The sequence below is a fragment of the Bombus impatiens genome, unplaced genomic scaffold (genome assembly GCF_000188095.3).
Source record: "Bombus impatiens unplaced genomic scaffold, BIMP_2.2 scf_0102, whole genome shotgun sequence".
Taxonomy (NCBI): Eukaryota; Metazoa; Arthropoda; class Insecta; order Hymenoptera; family Apidae; genus Bombus; species Bombus impatiens.
Window position 1 is genome coordinate 4966157 of NT_176521.1, and position 23578 is coordinate 4989734.

Below are 23578 nucleotides of genomic sequence, written 5' to 3' on the forward strand. Positions count from 1 at the left end.
TTTAATAGAGAATATAAAAATAAGGGATATATAGAAATATATTCCCATATATTTATGATTTTTACTTTGTCATTAATATTTCCGGAATGTCGTTGCACACTCGTTCGCCATTCGAAAGCGTTAGAATAATTCACCGTTTTGTCCCTCATCCCCTACCCTTCAAACAACAAATACGCCACGTCGATAAAATATCGACATTTTGTGTTTTACACGGAGGTAAAATGCACAAGTAATCGTGCAGCTGCACTTTCATATCGAATAATAAACGTCAGCCGCTGGAACCATTGGCCATGTAATACGACGTAACTAACCTTTGGCCGAGTAAAAAATTACAAACCTTAAAAGACGAAACACGTCTGCAAATACGTCGTTTACTCTTGTTTCTCTTCCAGACAGTTTACCGCGAGACGAGAAATAATTGAAATTCATTCAGCGAATTTTAAGCTGATACAGAGAAGCCAAATTCGTACGTCAACTGTAATTTCTCCATTCGAATTACAATTCTTCGAATCGCTCGAACGAATAGCTACGAACGCCGTAAATGCGAGTTATTTAATCAAGGTTGTTTTTAGCAAAATTAAGTTGCTGTTGGCATACTTCGATTATTATCCTTTAACATAATGAATATCCATAATCTCTTCGTCTCTCTTTCGAATGTCTATAATACGATATTTTATATGAAAATTTTGCCTTTACAAAGAAAAGAGGTTTGATCGTTCATTATAAATATTCAATAATTATGTATACAGATTAAAATTTATGGCGTTCACTTCGATATTCGTTCATTAATTTATCAAGTGTTTTTCATTATATATGAATGGCATAGAAGCTGTAGCGATTAACTTGGTAAATTGAAACATACAGAAAAATGACCATGTTATAAAGAATCATTTTTTATCGTTCTCTTTGATATGAAAACTTATGCGAACGTTAATAAAGCAACGATAAAATAATCGAAATGCTCCAATAAATTACAGAAGATTTTCCAAAACACCGACACAAATTTCTTCACGCTTCGAATTTTAAAATACATCATATTATGTAAAAGATAAAGTTGCCTATTTACAAAATGGTATAAAATAATAAAATTCAGGTGATCGTACGTACAAAACGTCTGTAGAACATCAACAGACTTCTTTCTACATTCATCAAATTCTGCAATATTTTATGCATAATACTCGCAATTGCTCAACCTTGAGATTAGGCTGACGAGTCAGTTCCTTTGTGAAGATCATACAGGACTATCGGAAGTTCTTTACCTCGAGTTTAACGGTTTAACATCAAACAAATGCTTTACAGAAGAGGATCGAGAATCAATGAGCTGGACAATGGCGGAAAGTAAAGCTCGCCGCAAAGGGACGCGAGTTCGTGGTCTCGTTATTACGTTTCGTGGTCGTCCGTGTCGGTTTGCTACGGATACTGTTGACGAAACATCGATGTACCGAGTCTGGACACAATGCACCAGCCGTTACGCGCAAATAATTGCTTTTGTCAACGAGTCTGGTCTTTTAAACGTTAACAAAATATGCTTTCTAATTATTTATCGCTGTTTGACATTTTCGATTTTGCGAAAATTGAAAGTCTTCCCATCTATCGTCATTCGATGGCCCTCGATGGAATTTTCTTTCATTTCCATTTTAACTTTGTTTTACACAGTTTTCTGTTCTTGACGTTACAACCACTGACAAGTAAAATATAAGAAAGGAAAATAAAACAAAAAATAAAGAACTATCTAGACACGAATTTCATTTCCACTTTATCTTTCTTTTACACGGCTTTTTATCTTTGACGTTACAACCACTGACAAGTAAAATATAAGAAAAGAAAAAAAAATAAAGAACTATTTACACACGTATATAATACCACTACTTTGAGCAATGCTTTTATAAATATCGAGGGTAATTGTGTTTTAAAATTGAACTTGAAGTGGAAGTTTCTTTTGAAACCTTAACAGGCTCTTAACATTTATAGCGAGTGTGTACGTTAAATGTACCTACGTTAAAATGTATCACATCGTCGTCGAGCGAACTGACACAGCAATTGAACAGCTTTCAAAGGCTCCGAAGAAAGCCATTCGACAATTAAAAAATCCTCGCGAATCGTTGCTAAACAACAAGGCATTCCGTGCGCGCGTTCGGACGAAACGCGTTCGCATCGCGAAAGCGGAAGCTCTCGTGCAAAATGCGCTTCCGAACAACCGTCTATCCCTCTTTTTCTCTCTCTCAAGTGATTAAGCGCGTGGAAGACCGATGCACATCGAAACAAGCGAAAAGCGAGCAACGAGACAACAAAAAAATGGAGAGAGAGAGAGAGAGAGAGAGAGAGAGAAAAGGGAGACCTAAAAAAAAGGAGGGTAGAGGGTGGAAAGGAAGAAAAACAGAAAGCGAAAAAAGAAAAGGATGGGGCGGAGAAAAAAAAGCAAAACCACGGTACGGTTGCACAAACCGCTCGCTAATAAAAGTTTCAATCGTATTTCGCTCGCGAAACGCGATAATTTCTATACAGAGCTCTCTCGTTACCCTCCAGTGACGAAGACCGGATACTTGTTACACGCAAACGACGATTAAAAGAAAAAAGGAAAAGAAAGAAAAAAAGAAGCGACGCGAAGGAAGAAGGATAAAGGTGGAGAAAAGGAAGAAGCCAGTATATGGACCAGCTTGAAAGCTTTGTCGCAATAGAAGCCAGTCGTAACGGAACTTTTAATTATATTTATCTGTCGGAGATGACGCGACTCTACAGCGTGCTTTTGTCCTACAAAAACCGCGTTTTCCTCTCCTCCACACCATCGTGTCTCTCGAGTACTCGATTCTCAATTACACGAATACATACGTGCCATTTATTTTCTCTCAGACGTAGTATCAAAAAAAGATTGAGCGAGGGTGCACATCGGAGGCGAACCTACATACGTATATTCCTCTCGCGTCGATGAAATTGTTTCAGTTACTTGTTCGAGTGATGTTTGAATGGAGTTTTGTTATTAGATTTTGATGGTATGCGTGGGGATGGGTTATTAAAAGAGCTGTGAAAACCGTAAGTCACAGGTTACAGTGGAAGATTCTTGAATACAACCCGTAGTGAATTGGCATCATTAAGAACTTTTAACATCTATGGGTTTAAGAAGACACAGTTTTAAATATATTTAATTATAATTCTCGACCTGATGCATAAAATCCTTGCATAACGTTAACAAGTTTGCCAGCGAAAGAAATTCAATTTTGCAGGTAAATTATACTAATTGTACGATTCTTATTTTATTCCACGAGAAATTATAAAATTGTGAGGAAACTTGTAACCTACAGCTCATAACTTGTCAAGTTACTGATATTAATAGTTGACAAAATATTGCGCAAGAAGGCACTGGCTTTGTCTCGCAGATATTTCTGATACAAATTTGAAAAAACAACAGAAGTTTCGTTTTATCAAAATTGTCTCCAATATCAGCGTTGAATTTTTTACTATCGATACCAGAAGATATTTCTGAGCTTCAAACGATTAAAGTACGCGTTCGAGAACCAAAAATCTCGACTTACCAACAATTTAATACTCGTAGCTATTAACAATTAAAAGGATATTATCTGTTTAAACGCGTCTGTACAAAATTCACCTTAAGACCATCTTCCGAAAAACTCTCTAGCAGAGACAAAAAGTGGAAAACTTTTTCCGCTCGTTGGCCACCTCCGCTCCGTAACTCCTATTCGTTTGGTTATTTCCTTGAGTTTCGTGGTAGACGTAGCGCGCGGCCCCGGACATTATTCAAATAGGAACAGACGCAATTTTTGCACTGCTCGTGCCCAGACGATACTCATTTTTAATAACCGGTGCACTCGGACCCCTGTCACCCACTCTCCGCCGTTCTCACATGCAGCCGCGTGTACATCCGTTTGCTCGTTTCGCGTGCATACGAACGACCGTTTACACAGAAACGGAGTCGCTCGCCCCGATCCCATGAAACTTAAATTTCCTTCGAAACGGCCACGGAGTTACGTTCTCTGCTGCGAGTGACGCTTCTGAAATTCCTAAGGCAGATATATCTCTCTTATTCCTCGTTCTCTTTCACATTCTCACACTACCCTTTCGCTCTTCGCACAGTCTGTCCTCGTTTATCTTCCACGTACACCCTTTCTCTAACTTTCGCGTGTTGGTTGCTCGGTTCACGGTGAAACTGCCGGAATTACTGGCATAAACCCGCGCGTATATATCGGATAACGTAAAACTCGCGCCACGGAACAGATGTTCGTACGACGAAGGAAGAACGAGAGAAAGAGAGGAGAGAGAGAGAAGAGCAGGACGAAGGTGAGTGTTAAGGTGCTAACAATATGCAGATAGTTTTAAGTCGGGCTTATGACGTGGATGTGAGTTCTATGATATTTTTCACGTTTTACATCTTCGATACTTATTTTGATCAAAGTCTCGTTCTTTTCGAGAACGTCGGAATTTTTGGAGGATCAACAAGGATTTTGGAGAAATCAGAGTTTCCTCCTGTACCTAGCATTTCACGTAGAAATTCGCGAGGTCCTGAATCCTATGGGAGAAATTACTGCCGTTTACTTTGGATTCTCTTTAACTCGACTCACGTGTACGTCGTTTCGATATTTATTCGTGCGCGTTGCCAATGTTTTAGAAACTAAGTAATTCTGCATTGGCCGGTACTCAACTAACTGTCTACGCTTGTCCTGCCTTTCTTCTGATTTCATGGCCGAACCATACTCGAGGAACGTGACTTTAGTTCATTATTGCGTGCTTGTGTTAATGGAAATTGCATAGCGGCTGCCAAAACTAAACATACCAACTTTGTGCGCCAGTCAACGCGTTAATCGCGATACAGTATCAAACCATCTTCGTAATAATTTGCATAATCGCGCGTTACGCTAACCGACTTTGTTCTAGTCACGTAACTTTTACTAACAATACACACCAACTTCCCTTGGTTCCTGGCTGTTTTAAAAGTCACGAAGACCGAGTTACTCGCAACGTAACATCGATGCAACAAACGTAAAATAGAAAGAGGTGGATAAACGCGAAGGACAAAGAGGGCGAATGAAGAAGGCGAGAAGGTTGGCGTTATGAATTTGGCGTTTAAAACTTCGCTACGGCCGCGCCACCCTCTGCCATCCTCCAACCCCTCCGTGTTGCACCCTCTACACACGCGATCCGCGAGCAGTGCCGCGAAATGGCGGCTGTTCATTCTCGACTGCGGCATAGATAGCTCTCCTCTTTGCATGCGTATCAGTGTGCGTGTGTTTTCGCCGTACGTGCGCGCTGGTCAAACAGAGAAACACGAAGGATCGGATGGATGGGCGAGAAGGGGACAGAAAGAGAAAGAGAATGGAGGTGTGCGTTATTGAAATTTCGAAATCGATAGCCGATGACGCCTCCGGTACAATCGATGCAGCCTCCTGCTACGTGTAAGGGATTTCTCCGGGTTGTTCCGAGGATTTTTTCCATTCGACTGAAGGGCTCCTGGCTATTGGAAAGGCTTTGGAGAATTTGAGGGTGCAGCAGTTCGCGGATGAAACAGGGTTGCGTACGGACGTCGAGACTGGCTTAGGTCGAGGAATCTGCGCGTACATCGTCGTTCCTAAACATTGGGACACTTACTGGTTACATGGGGCAAGCGTAGGAAATTTTTATTCATTTAGAGTTTTATGTTATTAGATACACATGTTGCGAATGGAATAATAGGTTTGGAATAGGATGATTAGAATATGGAGAGAGAAGTAGCAGTTAACTCATTTACGAATCTCAGAGTACTATCTCTTTTTTTTTTTTGTAATTTATGTGTTCTGTTTTACATATACTTTTTCATCGATATCTTCGATCAGCAATTTCTGATCATTTTCCTACCTGTGAGGAATAAGAAAATTCTGCTATATAAATACATTTTATAATTATATATAAACATAGAAATTCTGTTGTATAAATACAAAGGTTTCAAACTTTCTACTAAAAACAAAAGCTCGTACAGAAAAGAAACAAATCTTTCCACGCCTCTCACACGTGTTTCACCGTTTCCCGACTTCATCGCAATTTCCCGCAACTCGCTATTTACTACTTCCATGCACGGTATACTAACTCAAAAACCTCAAAACGCACGAACCGTTCCGCGCTACCTCCAACTGAATTCTCGCTGGCATATCCAACCCTATTTCACAACCTCTAAAGAACGCTAGAAAAAATAAAAAGCAAAAAGAAAGAGCAAGAAGAAGAACCTAGAAAAATGAAAGAAAGGAAAAATAAAAGCAAAAGTTCGCCTTTTCACGTCGATTAAACCCCTCCAAAATCTGATTCTCAAGAATTAATCGCGTTATTGAGCGGGTGTCAAGCGCATAAAGCTGCTATTTGAACTGCATCGCGTTACTTGTCGACGATTAGCTGCACGAGAGCACGGGAATTTTCGTAGACCTGGCAGTGCGCGCCTTGTTCGTTTGCTCGAACAGAGGCTAAAGGGGAGAAGGGAAAAAAGAAATCCACGAAGAACAGCAGGCATCGTCGGCCTACGGTAATTGAAACCCAAACACCTTTGCCATCCAACTCTATTCTATTTTTTTTTTCTCTTCTTTTTCTATTTCACGCTTTCTTTTCCGTTGTCCCTTTCATTCTGCACCACGATCGAAAAACAGAGAAAAAGAGAGAGAGAGGGAGAGGGAGAGAGAAAGATCGACGCAGCTTCCCCCGATTTAACAACCCTCCGCGATTTGAAATCGATCGCACAGCGACAAGACCTCGTCTCTTCTCGCGTTCTCCTTTCGTTCGAGACGAGGTCACGAAGCTCTCGAAAAATAGTAGAAGAGCGTCATTACACGTCTAGCGCGCAGGGACGACGATTCTTTCGTTTGCTAGGACTGGAAAATCGCTCGAAACAACGACGAAGGAGGAATGAGCGAATCGGTAGTGCCAACAGCGACGCGTTCCCATAGAAATAAACGCTGTACCGTTGTTAATGACCTGCTATTATTGTCTTGGTTTTCGCGCTGTGCACTCGTGCCTGCAGTCCAATCAGCGCCGGGTTTATTGGCTTTTAATTGATTACAAATGACGGTTTGATTGGTCCTCTCTCTGTCTCTCCCGTCCTCACTTGGAATTCGCGTTTCCCACGTTCTCTCCTCCTCTGTCTCGAAACCCTTGTGTTCGATTCTCGCATCGCGTGAATTTCTCCAACGATCGTGTGCGCTCGCTTGCTTACTCGTTTCGTGTGTTCAACCCTCGTTTTCTTCGTTTCTCAGGGGCAGGGATTATCCTGGCTAATACTTTGTTGGTTGCACCGTGTACACCGATGAAATTGGCGCGGTACATAGTGCGTGATCGGCAAACGTTCGGGTTCCTGGTTGTGGGTTTTCGTGCTACAGGAAAGGAGTGAAGAGATTGAGGACTTTGGGGTAGGTGATGGATGGTGTCGTGGAATTATCTGGTTGTTTTCAGACGAACGAGATTCGCGTATCCTATAATCAAGCGTTTAAATGTTCTTGTGATTCTTCGTGATTTCATATACTTGTACTGAGTGAGTCGTTCGTTGGTCATATCGATCGATTGTATAAATTGAAAATGGAGAAAACTGACGTTACAAACGCTATTCTTTCTTTTTTTATTTACCTTGGAATTTACATTTATTTATTCCACTCGCTCGTAACAAGTAAACTTATGCAAGTAACCGTAATTTTCTTGAAAATCCAACACTAATTGCATTACGTAGGTAACGAAATTGAGAAACTTACAAAACCCGCAGCTGATCGATTTGACATCTACGATGTCCAGGTATCTTGTCATTTCTATATTTATTCTCAGATTTGTTTCCCACTGTACCAAGCTAATCAACGATAGCTAAGTGTCGTAACAACGTTAATGGAGTTTCAAAATCTTCTATACAACGCACATAATATATTCGTGGAAAGTATCCTCGAGCATTCGAATACTCGAGCCTGTGTATTCATAAGAAATTTCTACAAGTGTCCCATACTTTCCTGAGCTACTGTATCTGTTCTCCATGTTTTCTCTGCCTATCCTCAAGCAAGCAATCGTTCGATTACCATACGTTATTTCGCGGGAGATAAAAGTAAACGCAAAGAGTTCAGTGGACAGCTGATATCCGATATTAAAAAGCTACCTTTCACTCGCGGCAATAATTTGAGTAAAAACCACGGAAACTCTTTTACAGTGGGAAAATCGCGCGAGTTGCACGCAGCGAGAAAGAGAGAAAGGGAGGGGTGGTTAGGGGTGCTTTTATGGGATTGCGTGTCGTTAGGATTCTACGTGTTATATCCGTCCGGTTTTGCCATCCGCTAATTACGATTTAACCCTTTGGCCGTTGTTGAGCGGCTGTCTCTCTCACAAAGCTAAAATTTACAATTCCGTTAATGCGACGCATTAAGCCGGAATCAATTATTCGAGTGATTTTATATTATATTTGATCGTGCCGGTTCTTTTCGCAAAGGGAATATATATCGAATAGATATTCCACTGACCAGCTTAAAAATACCCGCTGCATGTACGATATCCCATTTGAGATGCGATTATCGGGTTGCTTTTCAATGTTTTTCGAATGTACCGAATCTTGAGCTTTTTTTATGGAAATTTTCCCAATGGAATTTTATTTTAATTCTTCTTTCTGTTCTGGTCAAATGAAAATTTAACGAGACGCGAAAATTTTAGAGAATACTTTTAACAGTGTTTTTTTTTTTTTGTCGAGATCTCTTTTGTCGGGTTTTATTTAAATTTTATGATTCTCGGTGGAATGGAAGAGATATTTTAGAGAGTTTTTGCCGTTGTTGAGCTTCTTCCTTCGGCAGAATTTTATTTTTATAATTTTTACTAAGATCAGTTGATACATTAACGGGTACTTTTTTCACAGTTGACAACGAGATGAAAAGTACACGAAGTTAAATTATCGATGACATCTTTCCGAGGTATATTTTGTGCATCGCTAAGCGACTATTGACAATCCTTTTGTCTTATTATTTGGAAATTATAGCGTAGGCATCGTTAGCTAAGCTATAAATCTTCTATCAAATACCAATAATAGAACTTTTAGTATAGTTTTGGTATTCCATAACAATTGATAAATTGTATCGTCATCTTGACGCGTGACTATAATCACTATACAACATTTATTGCGTATTGTAATCTACCTTAAAAAACGTCAATGTTTTATCATTTATTGCACTCCATTCGTAATACACTAACCTAAGAAAATATTCTACAGTCTGTACATTCTACATTCTAATTTAGAGTAAAGTCACCAAACCAGAATTCATTGTACGATAGGATGTCACGATAGGAATTCGTGATAATTCAAGCAGAAAGGATCTCAGAAAGCACTTTGCTGAGATACTCCGATGCTGCAAAGATTAAGATGACGATTAAGGGCGCGTGATGGTCTTAACAGCAACCATCCACTGGGACAGAGCTGACGCAGAGCAATTTCATTCGTCACGATCCAGCTACTCGTATCAATTAACTTTTCGAAGCGAACTCCTCCTACGATTATCTCTTATCATAATTCACCGGCTATTTACCGGCTCGTATCCTCGAATTACGAAGCTTGTGGCCAGACATCATTTTCTGCCTCGTTTTGCACGTGTTATGTCTCGAGGCAGTTTCAGAAGTTCTCTTGCTACGCCTGCTTGCTAACCGCACGTTCCATCTACCGAAATCGTAGCGTCTCAACGTTTGATGACTGATTGGTTAATGCGAGTCTTCTTTTACACCGCTTCTCTGTTATTTAAGAAGCGTGATTCCATTGTAACGTCCATAAATAGTGTTTCTGGAAGAACCTGAAATCTTCGGTTAACGCGAATTCGTTAGTTTCCAGCTGCTGTTGCTATTAATAGACGTGATTTTATATTGGATGATCGATAGTGGATTTAAATGGGAAGACTTTGAACATTGTATTCTCTGTCTTCCTTTGCTTAGAATCTCTTGTTCTTTTATCGGCGAGATGAAATGATCTTTCCGAGATCTGGAAGCTTCAGAACGAGAAGCATTTAATCCTTATTAGAAATTGTGATAGTTTATTGAACTAGGCTTCCAAGCAACGCATAATATTAATCAGCGAATTATCGTGGAATATATACAATATTGAACAAGGCTATGTAAGGAGATCATTCGTATCTTCGATCTTTAATATCAGTCATAAGAGTGCAATGAAAAAATACTGATATGTATTATGAAACACTAAGTATGTGCCATACAGATTAATACAGGTTGTCATTAAGTTCATAGAAGAATAATCAGAAACAATTTTCAACATACAAATCTTCTTCTTATCAATATTTAACAAATACGTAAAGTATTTACATATCTCTCGATATGAAGATTCTCTTCATTATGAATCTCCTCATTAAGTATCATCTCTTAAATCACTCTGAAAGACTACTCCAATGGAAAAGGAGATTACGCATTTGGAACAAACCAAGCCAAGAGTATGAATCGTAAAAGGCAAAAACTATTTCCTGTTATATCCAGCCAATGGTCCAAACGTTCATCAAAATAATTATCCATCCTTGTTGGAATTACATATTTGCACTTTCTAAATACCAACGTCAACAGTTGTCTCCGAGTTCGCTGATCTTTTACGGAGAGACACTCGCGTGTAATTCGCAGGTATTTCTTTAGAATTCATAACCGTGACATATTAGGCTGGTCGTGGTTGACCTTCTCTATGGAAAGTTTAGCAATTCCACTTTTCTCACGATTCGCCGTCGCAGAAGCAACTTACTATGCGATTACTATACATGAAACTCTGATTAGGCAAGAGGATTATGTGTCTGCTCCAGGCTGGCATCAGTCAAATGCGTACTAATTATACTAACGAACTTAACAGATAACAAATTACGTTCAAAGTGCAATTACTGTACATATTGGTAATCGTCTCCTTCGCTGATTGTTTTATTTTTATAAATGTACAGTAACAAATCGCTAGAAATCTTTGGATTGTGTCATTGTGGCTTTCTGAATGACAGCGACGATATATTGGATTATTTATTGAGTTGAGTTTAAAAAAATACAGGCTTTTATCGTGGAAGTTTGATGAAATTAAAGTAGACAGGTAACTTGGTAGAAAAAGATATAAAATTATCGTAAATTCATCGATCAGCGGGTTTCATTTTCATCTAGTATGCGAAAATAAATAATCATATTATTGCTGGAATGGCGATGTTGTGTTTGAAAATTTCAATCAAATGATAGTGGATTTATCGAGGATTCTCTGGTAAAAACCTTTTGCTTCTTGTGTTTTCAATAATAGTATTTTTAATTGGATTTCTATGTTTATGGTAGTTTATTATACGTATAAGTGTCTAGGAATTCAGTTAATTATCTCCCTTAGATTTTCGTTTTCAAGATCATTCGATATTCTATGTGTTTGAGATACAATCTTCAATTAAAATTTATAATCGTGGCTGTCAGGTTGGTTTCAATAATATCTTCGATTAAAATTTGCATTTTCTATAATAATAATTGATTCTGTAAATGATTTTACTGTTACGTGCGCCATTAACTGATAATATTGATGTAGAATTAAATTTCACGATGTTGGAAGTGTAATATTTTATGAGTTAGTTATTAATTGATAACGCAGTGTCAATAGAACGGCAATTATCAGTATAAATTTATGGAAGGTTTTGTGTATGTGGAACCATTTGTTCGTTGTTTTTGCAGCAATAGTGTTTTCGATTGGGATTCTATTTTATAAATGACCGATAATCAAATCGTCTTTGTCATGTGGATTATTGAGTGACGATGACAATATAATGTTGCATTTAGTGGAAGTACGTTATGAATAAATTATTGATTGATCATGCAATATAAGCTTAATGGAAATTGTCACCATTGTATTTCCTACATTCAATATTACTTATTTCCCTGGAATCGAATCATTTTCGATGGATTTGACAAAATGGTTTCATTCCTGTAATATCGGAAAACATTCACAAACAAATTTAGTGTAATCATACATTTAAAAAATCTTCTTACGAAGATTACATTCTTTTTACAAAGGAATTGAAGGATACTTGAATATTTTTTCCGTTTCTCTTCTTTTGTCTTGTAAAAAGAATTTTTTAATCGTATTTCAAAATTTTATTTCGTACAGCTTCTATTTTTCGTATAACGCAACACACGTAGTGTAATAAGAACAAGAACGTAAATCCACGAACCTTAAATTCACTTTAAAGAAACTGCAAAATTCTGACGCGCAATAATCAGAGGAAAGTTCACCTAACGTGACGAAGATTGTTTCTTCTAATTGTAGCTCCGTATAACTTTATCATCAGAAAGTAGATTTCGCTGGATCCCAGTTAAAACAAATGCTTGGCCATATATTACATGGTAGATGAAACGATTGCAACACAGATCTTAAATCAAGGTTATTTATCGCGAAATAAATAGCTCAACTAATAATTACCTGCATAAAGTGAAGCACTGCTAATTGTTACCTTGAGTAGAATGTTTCAAGAGAAATCGATTTTACTTAATGAGGCACATCAAGTACTTCCGACTAATTCCTTTGTGAATTTTCTCGTTCTTTGAAGATTTCAAAGAAGAACTTCATTTTAATTACGAGTCTTTTTTTTTTATTACAGTATACTTGCTTCATAATTTTTTTTCTTTTCTTTCTATTCTTCTCTTCTTACAGTTTAACTTATTACACAAAGCAGATTGTTCGCATTTGTAAATGCTAAATAAATTAATCTCTCGCAATTAAATTTTCAATCCCAACGTTGTTAGTGGTAGCCATAGGTAACACAGTACGATTCGAGTAGGATTTAGAATAATTTATGTAGTTTCAACGTTATTGCCCACCACGTACTTTAATACAATCTGTTAATATCCAATTTCATGTAAAATATAGAACAAGTAACAAATTTGTGTAAATATTTTTAAATTGATCTAATATATTCTAACTTAAACTATACTAATTATCCATAATCCAAAAATATCAATGGAAGGTCAATTTTGAATTACGCTTTCTAGGAAATTTTTTTTTACTTAAAATGATCAAAAATAATACATTAAGTGCTCAACGGCATTGTTATTAAATAGCATAATCATTAGAATTATTCTATCCAAGAGAGTGGCTGGAAAACTCCTTTTCCTCGTGATGTAAGATAAAGCACGTAGAATTTCTAAGAGCGTGCGATTGACGGCTGAAAGGTTCTCAAAGTGAAAATCCAAGAAATAATAAGAAATACAAATTAAACAATTTTTTATATAAATTTTTATAAATCACACTATGTTTGTCAAAGGTACATACTATAATAAAAATATTCCTGATTCCCCAATAAAACTGTTGAAATTTTCTCTTCAGTCATACTTTGCTATGTTCATTAACAACACTCACTGCTTTAATAACATGTTATTACGAAACATCTCATTACATTCAGCATTCCGTCCACCAGACACACGATAAACTAATTTCCACTTTAACCACCAGGAAAGATAATTCAATCGCGTGTAGTCTCATCAGAAATGCTGATACCTTTAATAACACACTGTCGTTAAATTCTGTTCGTTACGGAAAATTCAATTTACAATATTCTTCTATTTTAGTTCTATATCTGTCTTACCTGTTTTCGCCTGAAATTATACGATCGAGATTAATTATACCTGGTAATAAACTCGGCAGTATTGTGTAAATACACCTACAAGTACAGTAAGCTCAGAAAGTTTCTGAAACTATCGCTGCTATGTGAGTTTTCGTAAGATGAAAAAGTATTTTTAGAAAATCAAATATATTCGCAAATAATTTGAAAAGTGGTGGATTCATCGAAATGTTACGTTAGAAGTTATTACGTACTTTCTTCTTGATTCTTCTCTCCACCGAAATGAATTTTTTCACTTACTATCGACGATTTCTTTGAGTTTAATCCCGTGGCAATTTTAAACGTTACGATGTACTGGTTGCACGTAATGTACAGCTTTCTGTTCAACGTCAGTCAACGTCTGCCAACATCGACCAATAGTTCTCTTAAAAACTCCAATATACCAGCATACCACACTCGCTAAAAATAACAATTACACAACAAATTAGAACTCAAACATCGCTGCACAATTGGTGCAACCTAACCCCAGCCACACGAACCTCTGTAACGCCTGATCTCAGAAGCAGCGCGTTTTCCTGTGCACTCCACAAAATGCGTCACGGTTATCGAAACTTTAGACACACACGGATAGCATAATTATAAAAACACACACGACAGATGAAAAGTCAAACAGCCAACTAGGTCTAACTACGCGAAGCTTCGCGTGCAGCACGTCTGATCTCAAAGCGAACGAGTATTTCTATGCGCTCGGCAACATGCGCCACGGTTATCGAAACTTCGGATACACGCTGATAGCGTAATTATAAAAACAAAAACACGGAACAGATCAAAAGTCAAACACCCAACTAGGTCTAACTACGCAAACAAACTCTACACACAATGCTTGATCTCAAAATCAACGAGTATTTCTATGCCCTGCACAAAATGCGCCAGAGTCATCCGAACGACGATCACGCGTGGATAGCGTAATTATCCGAACGAACGAAACACAGCGAAAAGGGGTTGACTAGTTGGTGGTTACAACGAACACAAACGAGAGAGACAATGCGAGAGAGCGCAGGGCCGGTGAACGATGTGTTCGCAGCCACTTGTGGCGCATGGAACAGGCACGTGAGCGGGTGCAGGAGTCGCGTGTTGCATTCTATAGCGAGAAATGGGGTGAAGTGCGCGATTACACGAGTCGTGGCTATATAGAGGCCCGAAAGCGTGCTGCCAGCTCGCCAAGCAACAGTGTGCTCTCTCTCGTTCTCTTCCTGTCCTGTCTATACACCGGAACAGCCGTTTTCATCCGCGCGCGCGGCCACTTGCCTCGAAACTTTTCCCTTCTTTCCAGACGAGGACTTATTTATCTTTGTTCCTGCTGATTAAGAACATGAAAGAACTTCAAGGGCGGATACTCGACCGGTGCTTTTCAGAGATCGTGCATAATTTGTGCTACAATGGTTATTTCTTTTTTTGCGGGTAAATGACTGGTGATGGAGGCTAGGTGTGAATCTTAACAATAATCGAAGAATTTGGAACTTTTTGCATTGGTAGAATTGGTGTTGTTTTGGTAAATGGTTTGTGAATTTATATTTAATGATTTTAAACCCTCGTTTGTTTGTAAGTATAGATTACTATGATTTCTCGGCGCGTTGTATTTTAAATATATAAGTAGTAGCTAATTACCTGAGAATAATTTTCTCGATGATGGTGAAAAGATCTGTGAGAAAAATCTATAGGGGATTTGAAATTGTCTCGTCTGGCTAATAAGATCGAATCTACTTGAAGATGCCTCCTTTCGAGCGATCTAAATTGATCGTAGTTCGTATTTCTGTTCAATATTACTAGTCATTACAAGTCTCAATCTACTCCTGTGTTATTATATCTGGTTAATATAACATACTACGTATTTAAATAACATATAATAATTCATAAAAAATGCTTATATTCAAAACATGCAATAGAAATAAATTTATGAAAAAAATATATATATAATTTACAACCACACGTTTAAGTCTCTATTTAATATACACGTAGACTACTATCGTATCTAAAATTTTGAAATCTTCGAAAATCGATAAAGAATAAGCGCTAAAAACTGTGGATCTAACAAATTATTGAACCATACACGTGATTTCATACATGCGAACACATGTGTAGGTACAATCCACGGAGATGATTATAGTGAGGATAATGTTAATTTAATAAAGTTATGAGAGGAGAGCAGCACATTCATTCGGCTGCAATTTTGCGCATAGGTGGTGCACGTCATGTTGTATTAAATGCATAGGACACGTTGCTAAAAGTTTCATGAGAAATGCGTGTTTAAAGGTTTCCATTCCGCATATGCTGTACTCGTAACTGCCATTAACTTTCCCATTTTTACCGAATAAAACAAATTCATTGGGAAACCAACGCTAGACGCGTCTCGCCTTCGATTTTCATTTCGGTCCCATAAGTCAACAATTTCAAACGAGAATATTGCCTACTAGTTTTTTAGGTTTGTCTAACATTCCATAAAATTCTTCGCAATGAGAAACAGAAATTTAAAAATATGAATTTACGTAAACATTCACAGGTTAATAATATTCATCTTGAATTTCCAAGCGGTGGAAGAAAATTCGATGGTAGAGGAACGAACGTGAATTATTCGCTATATAATGCAATTAATCGTATCGCTATATCAGCAAACTTACTCACTGACGCGTTACATCGTCGCGAACCAGCACGATGATCCGCTCACTACGCGAAATTGTGAAATTTGCGGCGGATTATAACGTAGGGTTGCGGGGGTTCGGTGAATTTACGATTAACGGGAATACGAAATGACAGTCGTTAGCCCTTTGATTAATATTGAATCTACAGGATATTGTAAATAATTGCACATAGTCGATTAACAACGCGCTCAAACGTACAAACGCGAGCGCTCCAAAAACCGGCCGCGTCGGGACTCGATTATGAATGCTGCAGGCTACGCCGTGAAACGTGGCTCGTCATTGCTCGAGTTAACTGCAATAGAAGTAGTTGACCCGAGGCTCTTGTCGCAAATCGGCGTGTTCGAGCTTCAGGAAATAATAGTCGTTCCTATTCGAGGTTAATCGTGTTAATTTCAGTCCTTTCAAATTGTATATTCACGGAGCTCTTGTAAAGTAATGTTCTTTTAAGTTAGTTTCTTTAGTTTCTAAGGAAGGAAGAATTAAGAGTTCGTTTTCTTCTTATTTTTTATTGACGTCTTCTAAATTTCATTTGTTATATCACCCTATTACGAAAATTAATTTCATACCGTGCAATTATTTTGTCTAACGATAGTCATCATCAATTGTCTCTGAGAGGAGACGGAAGTTTTATTTATTTCACTTTAGAAGCTGCAGCGTTTAACAATCTTCAATTGTATTTAAAAGATCTTAATGAATACGTCAGTTGCGGTCATATTATTCTAACTTTGAATATAAACAAAGAAGATTTTATTATATAATAAATTGTTTAGTATAGTATGTGCCTCCGATATTTTAATTTTAATAAAGGAATTTCATTAGAAGATTTTGAAAATAAAATAAACTTGAGTGTTATATTTGCCACACTGTCATACTGTCATACTGTCATACTGCATCAATGCCACTCAAAAACTATCCTAATATTCTGCCAAAAGAAATCACCCTCCCTCTAAATCTTAACTGTATAAAATCTGCGCAAACTTGAACAATTAGAAATCCAAATGGAATTTAATCGAGCGCATCCAAGCGATTCCACGTGTCAGGCGGAAACGATTCTAAAAATCCTCGGGAAAGCCACGCTTTTGCTCGCTGTTGCGTCACACGCAAACATAATTATCCCCTAAAACTGCAGCAACTAAGCAGAAATCCAAATTGAATCTAATCGGGCGGACCGAAGCAACTCTGTTCGTCTCTTCAGCCGGTCTCCGAGATATTTGCCGTGACCAGATCGTGTCGACGTTATCCTCGCCAAACAAACGTGCCACGTGGAAAGTGGAAAGACGGGAGAGAGCAAACCCGGCGAAACTTGAGAAACAGAGACGAAAGAGAGCGAAACGTGTGCTTGGCGGTGAAGAGGATCGAGTCGCGACGTGAACGAGATGGAAACGAGGATAAAACGTAGCCACACGCTCCAGGCTGAACGTTGGGCGGTTGCAACGAAAAGGGGCTATATCCGCGCGTAGGATTGGGGAGATGGAAACTCGCGCGGGGGTGGCCAGGGGTCGATTTGACATGGGGGTTCCATATAATCAACCAGCTAGCGTATTTATGGTCGAGAGCCACCCACTATACTTGGTGTGTACCCATTCCTCATTTCTGCGTCCTGCTCGACACACAGGGCTATTAAATTTGGAAACTCTATATTCCTGGTTGCATGCATATACACTGTACACATGTACTGCGTGTATGCATGCACCGGCTCGAACCTACTGCGTTTTATAAGCGCATCAAAGTTAATGGCGGAGGCGCTCCCTGCAATTCCGTCTAAAGCGCATCCCCTGTTCTCCGTTTCCAACATCCCTCTACCTGTGTCGAAACACACTGTGGGGGAGGGTGGTTTTTAATACGTGTGCCCCCCCCTCGCGTGTATCACCGATGTGAAGATAAATTCGGCAGTTGGATGCGAAAGCTGGCGTAAACGTGCTGCGTTATAGGGTTGCTTGTAACTTGCAACGTATTAGGACGTTTATGGGGGCTGTATAGCGTATGGCGAGTGGTAGTCTGTAGTAGTGAGCCTTCATGCACGAGTGTTTTATGCAGACAAGTGGAGGCTAAAGAACACAAACGTGGATCGATGTGCGCGTGCTTTTTATCTGGCTTAGGTTTGTGCCTATGCTGCGCGAATCCACAGAATAGGAACGAGAGATCTGTTAATATCAATTACACATTTTATGGTGTAGTCCGTACGTACGTTGTATCGTTTGTTTATTTTTTAAATCGAGCGTAATCTATAGTAACTGACGACCGATTGATAAGTAAACTGTGGATGTTTATACTATGCACATTTATGGATTTGAAAGTAGAAAATGCAATAATGGAATGGATAAATACGTATGAATAAACGTAATCGTAGATTTATTGGTAATTGCGATTTTTCATTTTTATATGACACACAAAATCAACAATTTTTGTAGAACAGTATAATGAATGGAAGAGAGAGAGAGAGAGAGAGAGAGAATTATTATGTACTATAGGTAGATAATATAACATTTTTAATTTTATTGTTTAAATTCTTCGTTCGAAATCGTAAACATATTTTCGTTTTCGATAGAAGCGCGACGTGTTGTAAACACAAAACTCGGTGGCAATAATAATTTCATACGATGCGCAGTCCTTGAGTCGAAAGTTTTTGCGGAGTTTCGTATCAACAGGTCACGTTCCAGCAGAACAGAGGGTTGGAATCTGGGAAATCGGCTCACATACGCTTCGACCATCGATCGGGTCGGGTGTGTCGCTTACGTGATAAACGTGGTTCGCGCGTGTAGTATCGGAAATATCCGGTTCGTAATTTGTAAATACGCAATTAGTGGCGTGTTCAAACAACGACGATACAACGTACATAGGTGTTTCTGATTCATGCTGCGTATAACGTGAGTAACGACTGTTTTATTTTATTCTTTTCTCTTCATTTGTTACAACAATTACAGTTTAATTTCTTGTTTGCCTAAATAACTTTTCTTCTTCTTCTTCTTTTTCTACCATACTATTACACGTTATTATTTTGCATTAGTGTTTAATAAACTCGGAAAATTGACGGTTTTTAACAAACGATTTAGAAATACGTATATATGAATGCAAGACGTTAACAATTTGTATAATTGCTATAACGATATTTATAACGTGTAGACTGATTCACAAGTCCATGGTAATAGTTAAGAGTTAAACAAAAATTAGACAAATTTCGCTCTTCCGTAGAAGAAAACTCTTTCAAACAAAATTCAATTTACATTATTTGCAAATTTTCCTTCTTACTCTTCGTTAAAGTGAAATCGTAGAAAACTGAAATTCGTTCTTTATCTACCGACTTTTAAATTCTTCGTCTAACAAGAAATATACCATTATACTACACATTGGTCGTTGAAAAAGGGTGATTCTGCAGAAAGATTCTGCATCGGATATGGCATAATGGAACGATCGTGAACGTTTCGAATACGGAAAGAAATTAAGTATGAGCCATTAAGAAACTGTGGCGGTGTAGTAGCGAACAGAATCCGTTGCAGATGGTAAGATCGTATTTTTGTTTACAATCCTCGGTGAATCTGTAGCCAGGGAACGAGGCAGAATATGGCCTCGGTCCCGCCCCAAGAGTTTCCCCGGTAACGATACAGCTTCCATGCTACATCTCCGCCGCGACCGACGTATAAACGTGTCGCAATAAAAGATCGGTGTAATTTAGTTCGTTCTAGTTCTGGCAGTTTTTACTGCTCTTCGCGCTCGTCAAGGGAAAGGGATGTTTGCGTTTCAAATTTCCCACTCTTGCATCTTTTTTCTTTTATATAGACATCGACCGCTGAGTACAATTTTTAATTAACTGTTATAGATTTGAAAGTTAACATCGTACGAAGTTGACTGCAAAATCAAATCACTTTTTTGTCCTTTTTAATGTTGGACGAAATACAGCAAAGATAAGAGAGAAAAAGAGATAGAGAGGGGGGGGCAGAGAGTTTGGAGGAATTTTATAGCTTTTTTTATAGCTCGATCGAAATTTTATAGTTCTTTTGTGACGTATATCAAAACTTGACTATGGTACAACCATAAATTAAGTTCTCCACACTTCCTTACCTTTTTGAACATTTTTATCTATAGAATGTCATTTATAGTATTTTTAAAATATATATATGTATAATATATTCACAATCGTTAATTTATATTCGTAATATGAACTAACAGATTCAATTCCTCACTGTCGATATTAAAGATATTTTATCCTTTTATCCTTCCTTTTTATCCTTTCTATATTTCTTCCTATAATTTTTATCGAATCGTATTTTACAAGAAATTCAGTTCAGTTTAGTATCTTTGTTCTTTATCGTTAAATTCACACTGATTAATGTGAAAAATACAAACGTGTGGGGATGTTGCAACAAGTTCTTTCTGTCGCGGGTGAACGATTTGCGATCTGCAACGATGTGCCGAAGTCGTATAGTAGCAAGTGCACGCACGTGCAGGATATTGGATAGTGTAACACGAGCTATCTCGTAAAGTTAACCGCAATAATCGCGCCACATTGCATCCAGCCTAACGTCTATCTGCCACGCACATATTGCAGAACGAAACGTTCGCTATCGGTCGTTTTATCGTGAAACTATACTGATCTCGTTCGCCTAATAATTTTTCACAATTTATTTAATTTATTACGGTCAATCTACCGTGCTATTCGGTTAATTCTTTTAGTAATCGGGGCGTAGTTAACGAAGTTACGATTAACCAACGGTTCAGTCTTTAACTGAACGATACAAGTTATTTATTAAAAGATTTTATATTAGAATTAAGTTAGGACGCTTAAGTTAGTTATTAAGATTCGCGAGTGATAATTACATAATTATCGATTAAGGAATCATTAGGAAATAGATCATTACGATTGACAGTATTCTAATTTGAGAAATACATTTTCCGCAATTAAACTTCTAATACCATTTGCGCGTTTTTCAAATTTGTTCGCAACTATTCTCCTACCTTGTGGTCCTTAATCTTCATTTTTTATTATTGCGCCGAAAAAACTGCGAGATACTATCTACCCGGGAACAAAAATTTTTGGAAGCTACTTGTTCGTCATGGTATCAAAAGGGAAAGAAGAGAAATAAAATAATTTGGACTGTATATTATTTATCGTTATTGGACGAATATCAGAATGACAAAAGATTTACGAGCGCCATTGCATCATCGACGATGTATAGAAATACAAAACATCATTTTCTACACTCGTCGATGTTTTCTGGGGGTAACGAAGCGACGTTAACTCGCAAAGGAAATCTCTTTATCCCGTTAAAAACGCTCGTGTCGCGACCATCGCTTTTTAATCAACCCTTTGCGCCACTTGAGAGAAATATAAACGCGTGTAAAATATGCAAAATGCAGGAGGGCGACGGGGTTGCTGTTTTCCGACAATATCGCGGTACCTAATTATGCAGCCCATTTACAGTCAACACAGAGTTTAATGTTCTTGCGACCAGTACACGTTGGTTGGTGTCGTCAAAATGTTTCAATACAAATTCCACTGGCCATCCTGTTCTACATGGTGAAACGATTAATTCGAATGACGATGATTAAGCAATAATCGAGTGGAATAGCTATAATATGTACACTATTGTAGCCTCACTTACGACGGTATTCATGCACGAATTTGTTATGTGTGTAACGCGAAATATTTCGAAATTTCACTACTACTGCATTGAAATTTCTTTATCACGATTATATTGCGAAAGTTATAGAGAAATATGTAGAGAAATCATAAGGTATTTAGTATAAATATATATTTTATACATATTAGAAAAATACTTAAGCTTCAGTACTCAGTAGGGCCATGTTTAACGTCTACAACAAGTTTGTCGTACTATAGCGTACATAACATAGCTACTCAGTTGTGTACTAATTTTTTTTTTACTAAATATATGTATTTGCAGATTTTTTTAAGGGGGGAGGTAAGGTTAATTCGTACAAAAATAAAGTATGTTTTTGTGAATTATTTGTGATGACACAGTCAAAATCTCTTTATTAAAACCAATAGTACATTAAAGTATGACATTCGAAAAATATTGTATAAAATTTTCAAGGAAAAATATTAAAAAATACGGCACTGGCAGCAATTATTCGGATGTGTCTCGGAGAAAAAGGAAGAATTGCGGTGCCCCTGATAACTTGGTGCTGGATCATCTGAAATAAAAAAATCAAAGTTCATTCGTTAGGTAACAGTTTTCCCCAGGTAATGCTGGGAGGGTTTTTCGAAATTTCAATTTTTCACTTTTTTGGAACACTTTGAAGGGAAAATTAGCCGCAAATTTCCTCAAAATCGGTAACGTGGTAAAAGCGATTAAAATATTCCAATTGGTGGACAACGTGGAGATTGAAATCCTCTTGCTTTCCGTGGAATCTGAATCTCTGGGACGCAGATGTTTACCGGCTTACAAAACGACCTTTTTTCGTTCTATTTGTTTCGATTAAAAAGCGAAACTTTTATAAAATGACAATATGACGTAAAAATAATGACTTGTCAGCTACAACCATCATTTCGCCCTGCGAAATGAAAGTAACTGAATAAAGTAAAACTAATGGGACAAATTCTCTTCGTTATTTTTCCTAGATATTACAAATTACTTTCGTATTAACGTTCGTCGTATAATACTTGCAAATATATTTAAAAAAACACACAATACTTTACATAATTTTCTATCCAATTTACCAGCAAATTTTTCCCTCGAAATTCCTTAAGCTTGCATAGAGAAAAGGAAATTTACAAATTTTCTTACCCAATTCATGCGTTTACTACGTGCGTCTGTCTAATTCCCTGTATTTCACAGCTCGAAAATCACGTCCTACTTTTTAAGAACCACCAGCAACAAAATAACCGAGCAAAGTCTCCGACGGGCCACAATTAGATTTCTAACCTCGTCCTAGAGCGCGACAGTGGAAAAATAGGAATTATAATGTCGAAGCTTTTAAACGCTTCCCGGACGGACGACCGAAACTGACACCGACGAAATTTTCCGATATCAAACGGAATCGCTGTTTCAAAGCTTGCGGTCTGCTTACAAACGTCGCATTCTATTAGTAGATTTGGCCACTAAGTAAACTCGTCGGTTTGCCCATCCTATTCGCCGGTTAATCATCGTGTCGAGTTTGTTTTGTACGCTCAAAGTATTCTGCACGTCCCAGTCGGCGAATTACCACCAGCCCTGTCGAAGAAGCTTACAGGGCCGAAGGGATTATACCTTTGTCATCATCCGAATATACTTTGCTACTCTTCCGGCCGATTTAGTCCTTGTTTCTTCGTTTTTTATTCTTCTTGCAATTGTGTCGGCTACAGTTTACGTCGAGGGATAAAAGAGGTGATGACGCAACGAAAGATTA

The 23578-nt window shown here is 37.9% G+C and overlaps 1 protein-coding gene and 1 long non-coding RNA gene across 4 annotated transcripts in view; one reads left to right on the top strand and one right to left on the bottom strand.

The window, feature by feature from the left end:
• LOC100747795 (RING finger protein 17) overlaps positions 1 to 23578 on the top strand; it is a 310925-nt gene that overhangs the window by 96380 nt on the left and 190967 nt on the right. Inside the window, exon 1 of one of the 3 annotated variants that reach the window (XM_033318610.1) lies at positions 18930 to 19101. The exons of the other annotated variants lie outside the window; for them this stretch is intronic. The gene's annotated coding sequence lies outside the window, so the exon portion shown is untranslated. Of the gene's footprint in view, positions 1 to 18929; positions 19102 to 23578 lie in introns of those variants that run through there. 3 annotated transcript variants of the gene reach the window in all.
• LOC112212061 lies at positions 12857 to 14602 on the bottom strand. Its single transcript, XR_002945851.2, has 3 exons — positions 14075 to 14602; positions 13560 to 13994; positions 12857 to 13471 (listed from the first exon to the last, which is right to left on the bottom strand). It is a non-coding gene; the product is annotated as an uncharacterized LOC112212061 (long non-coding RNA).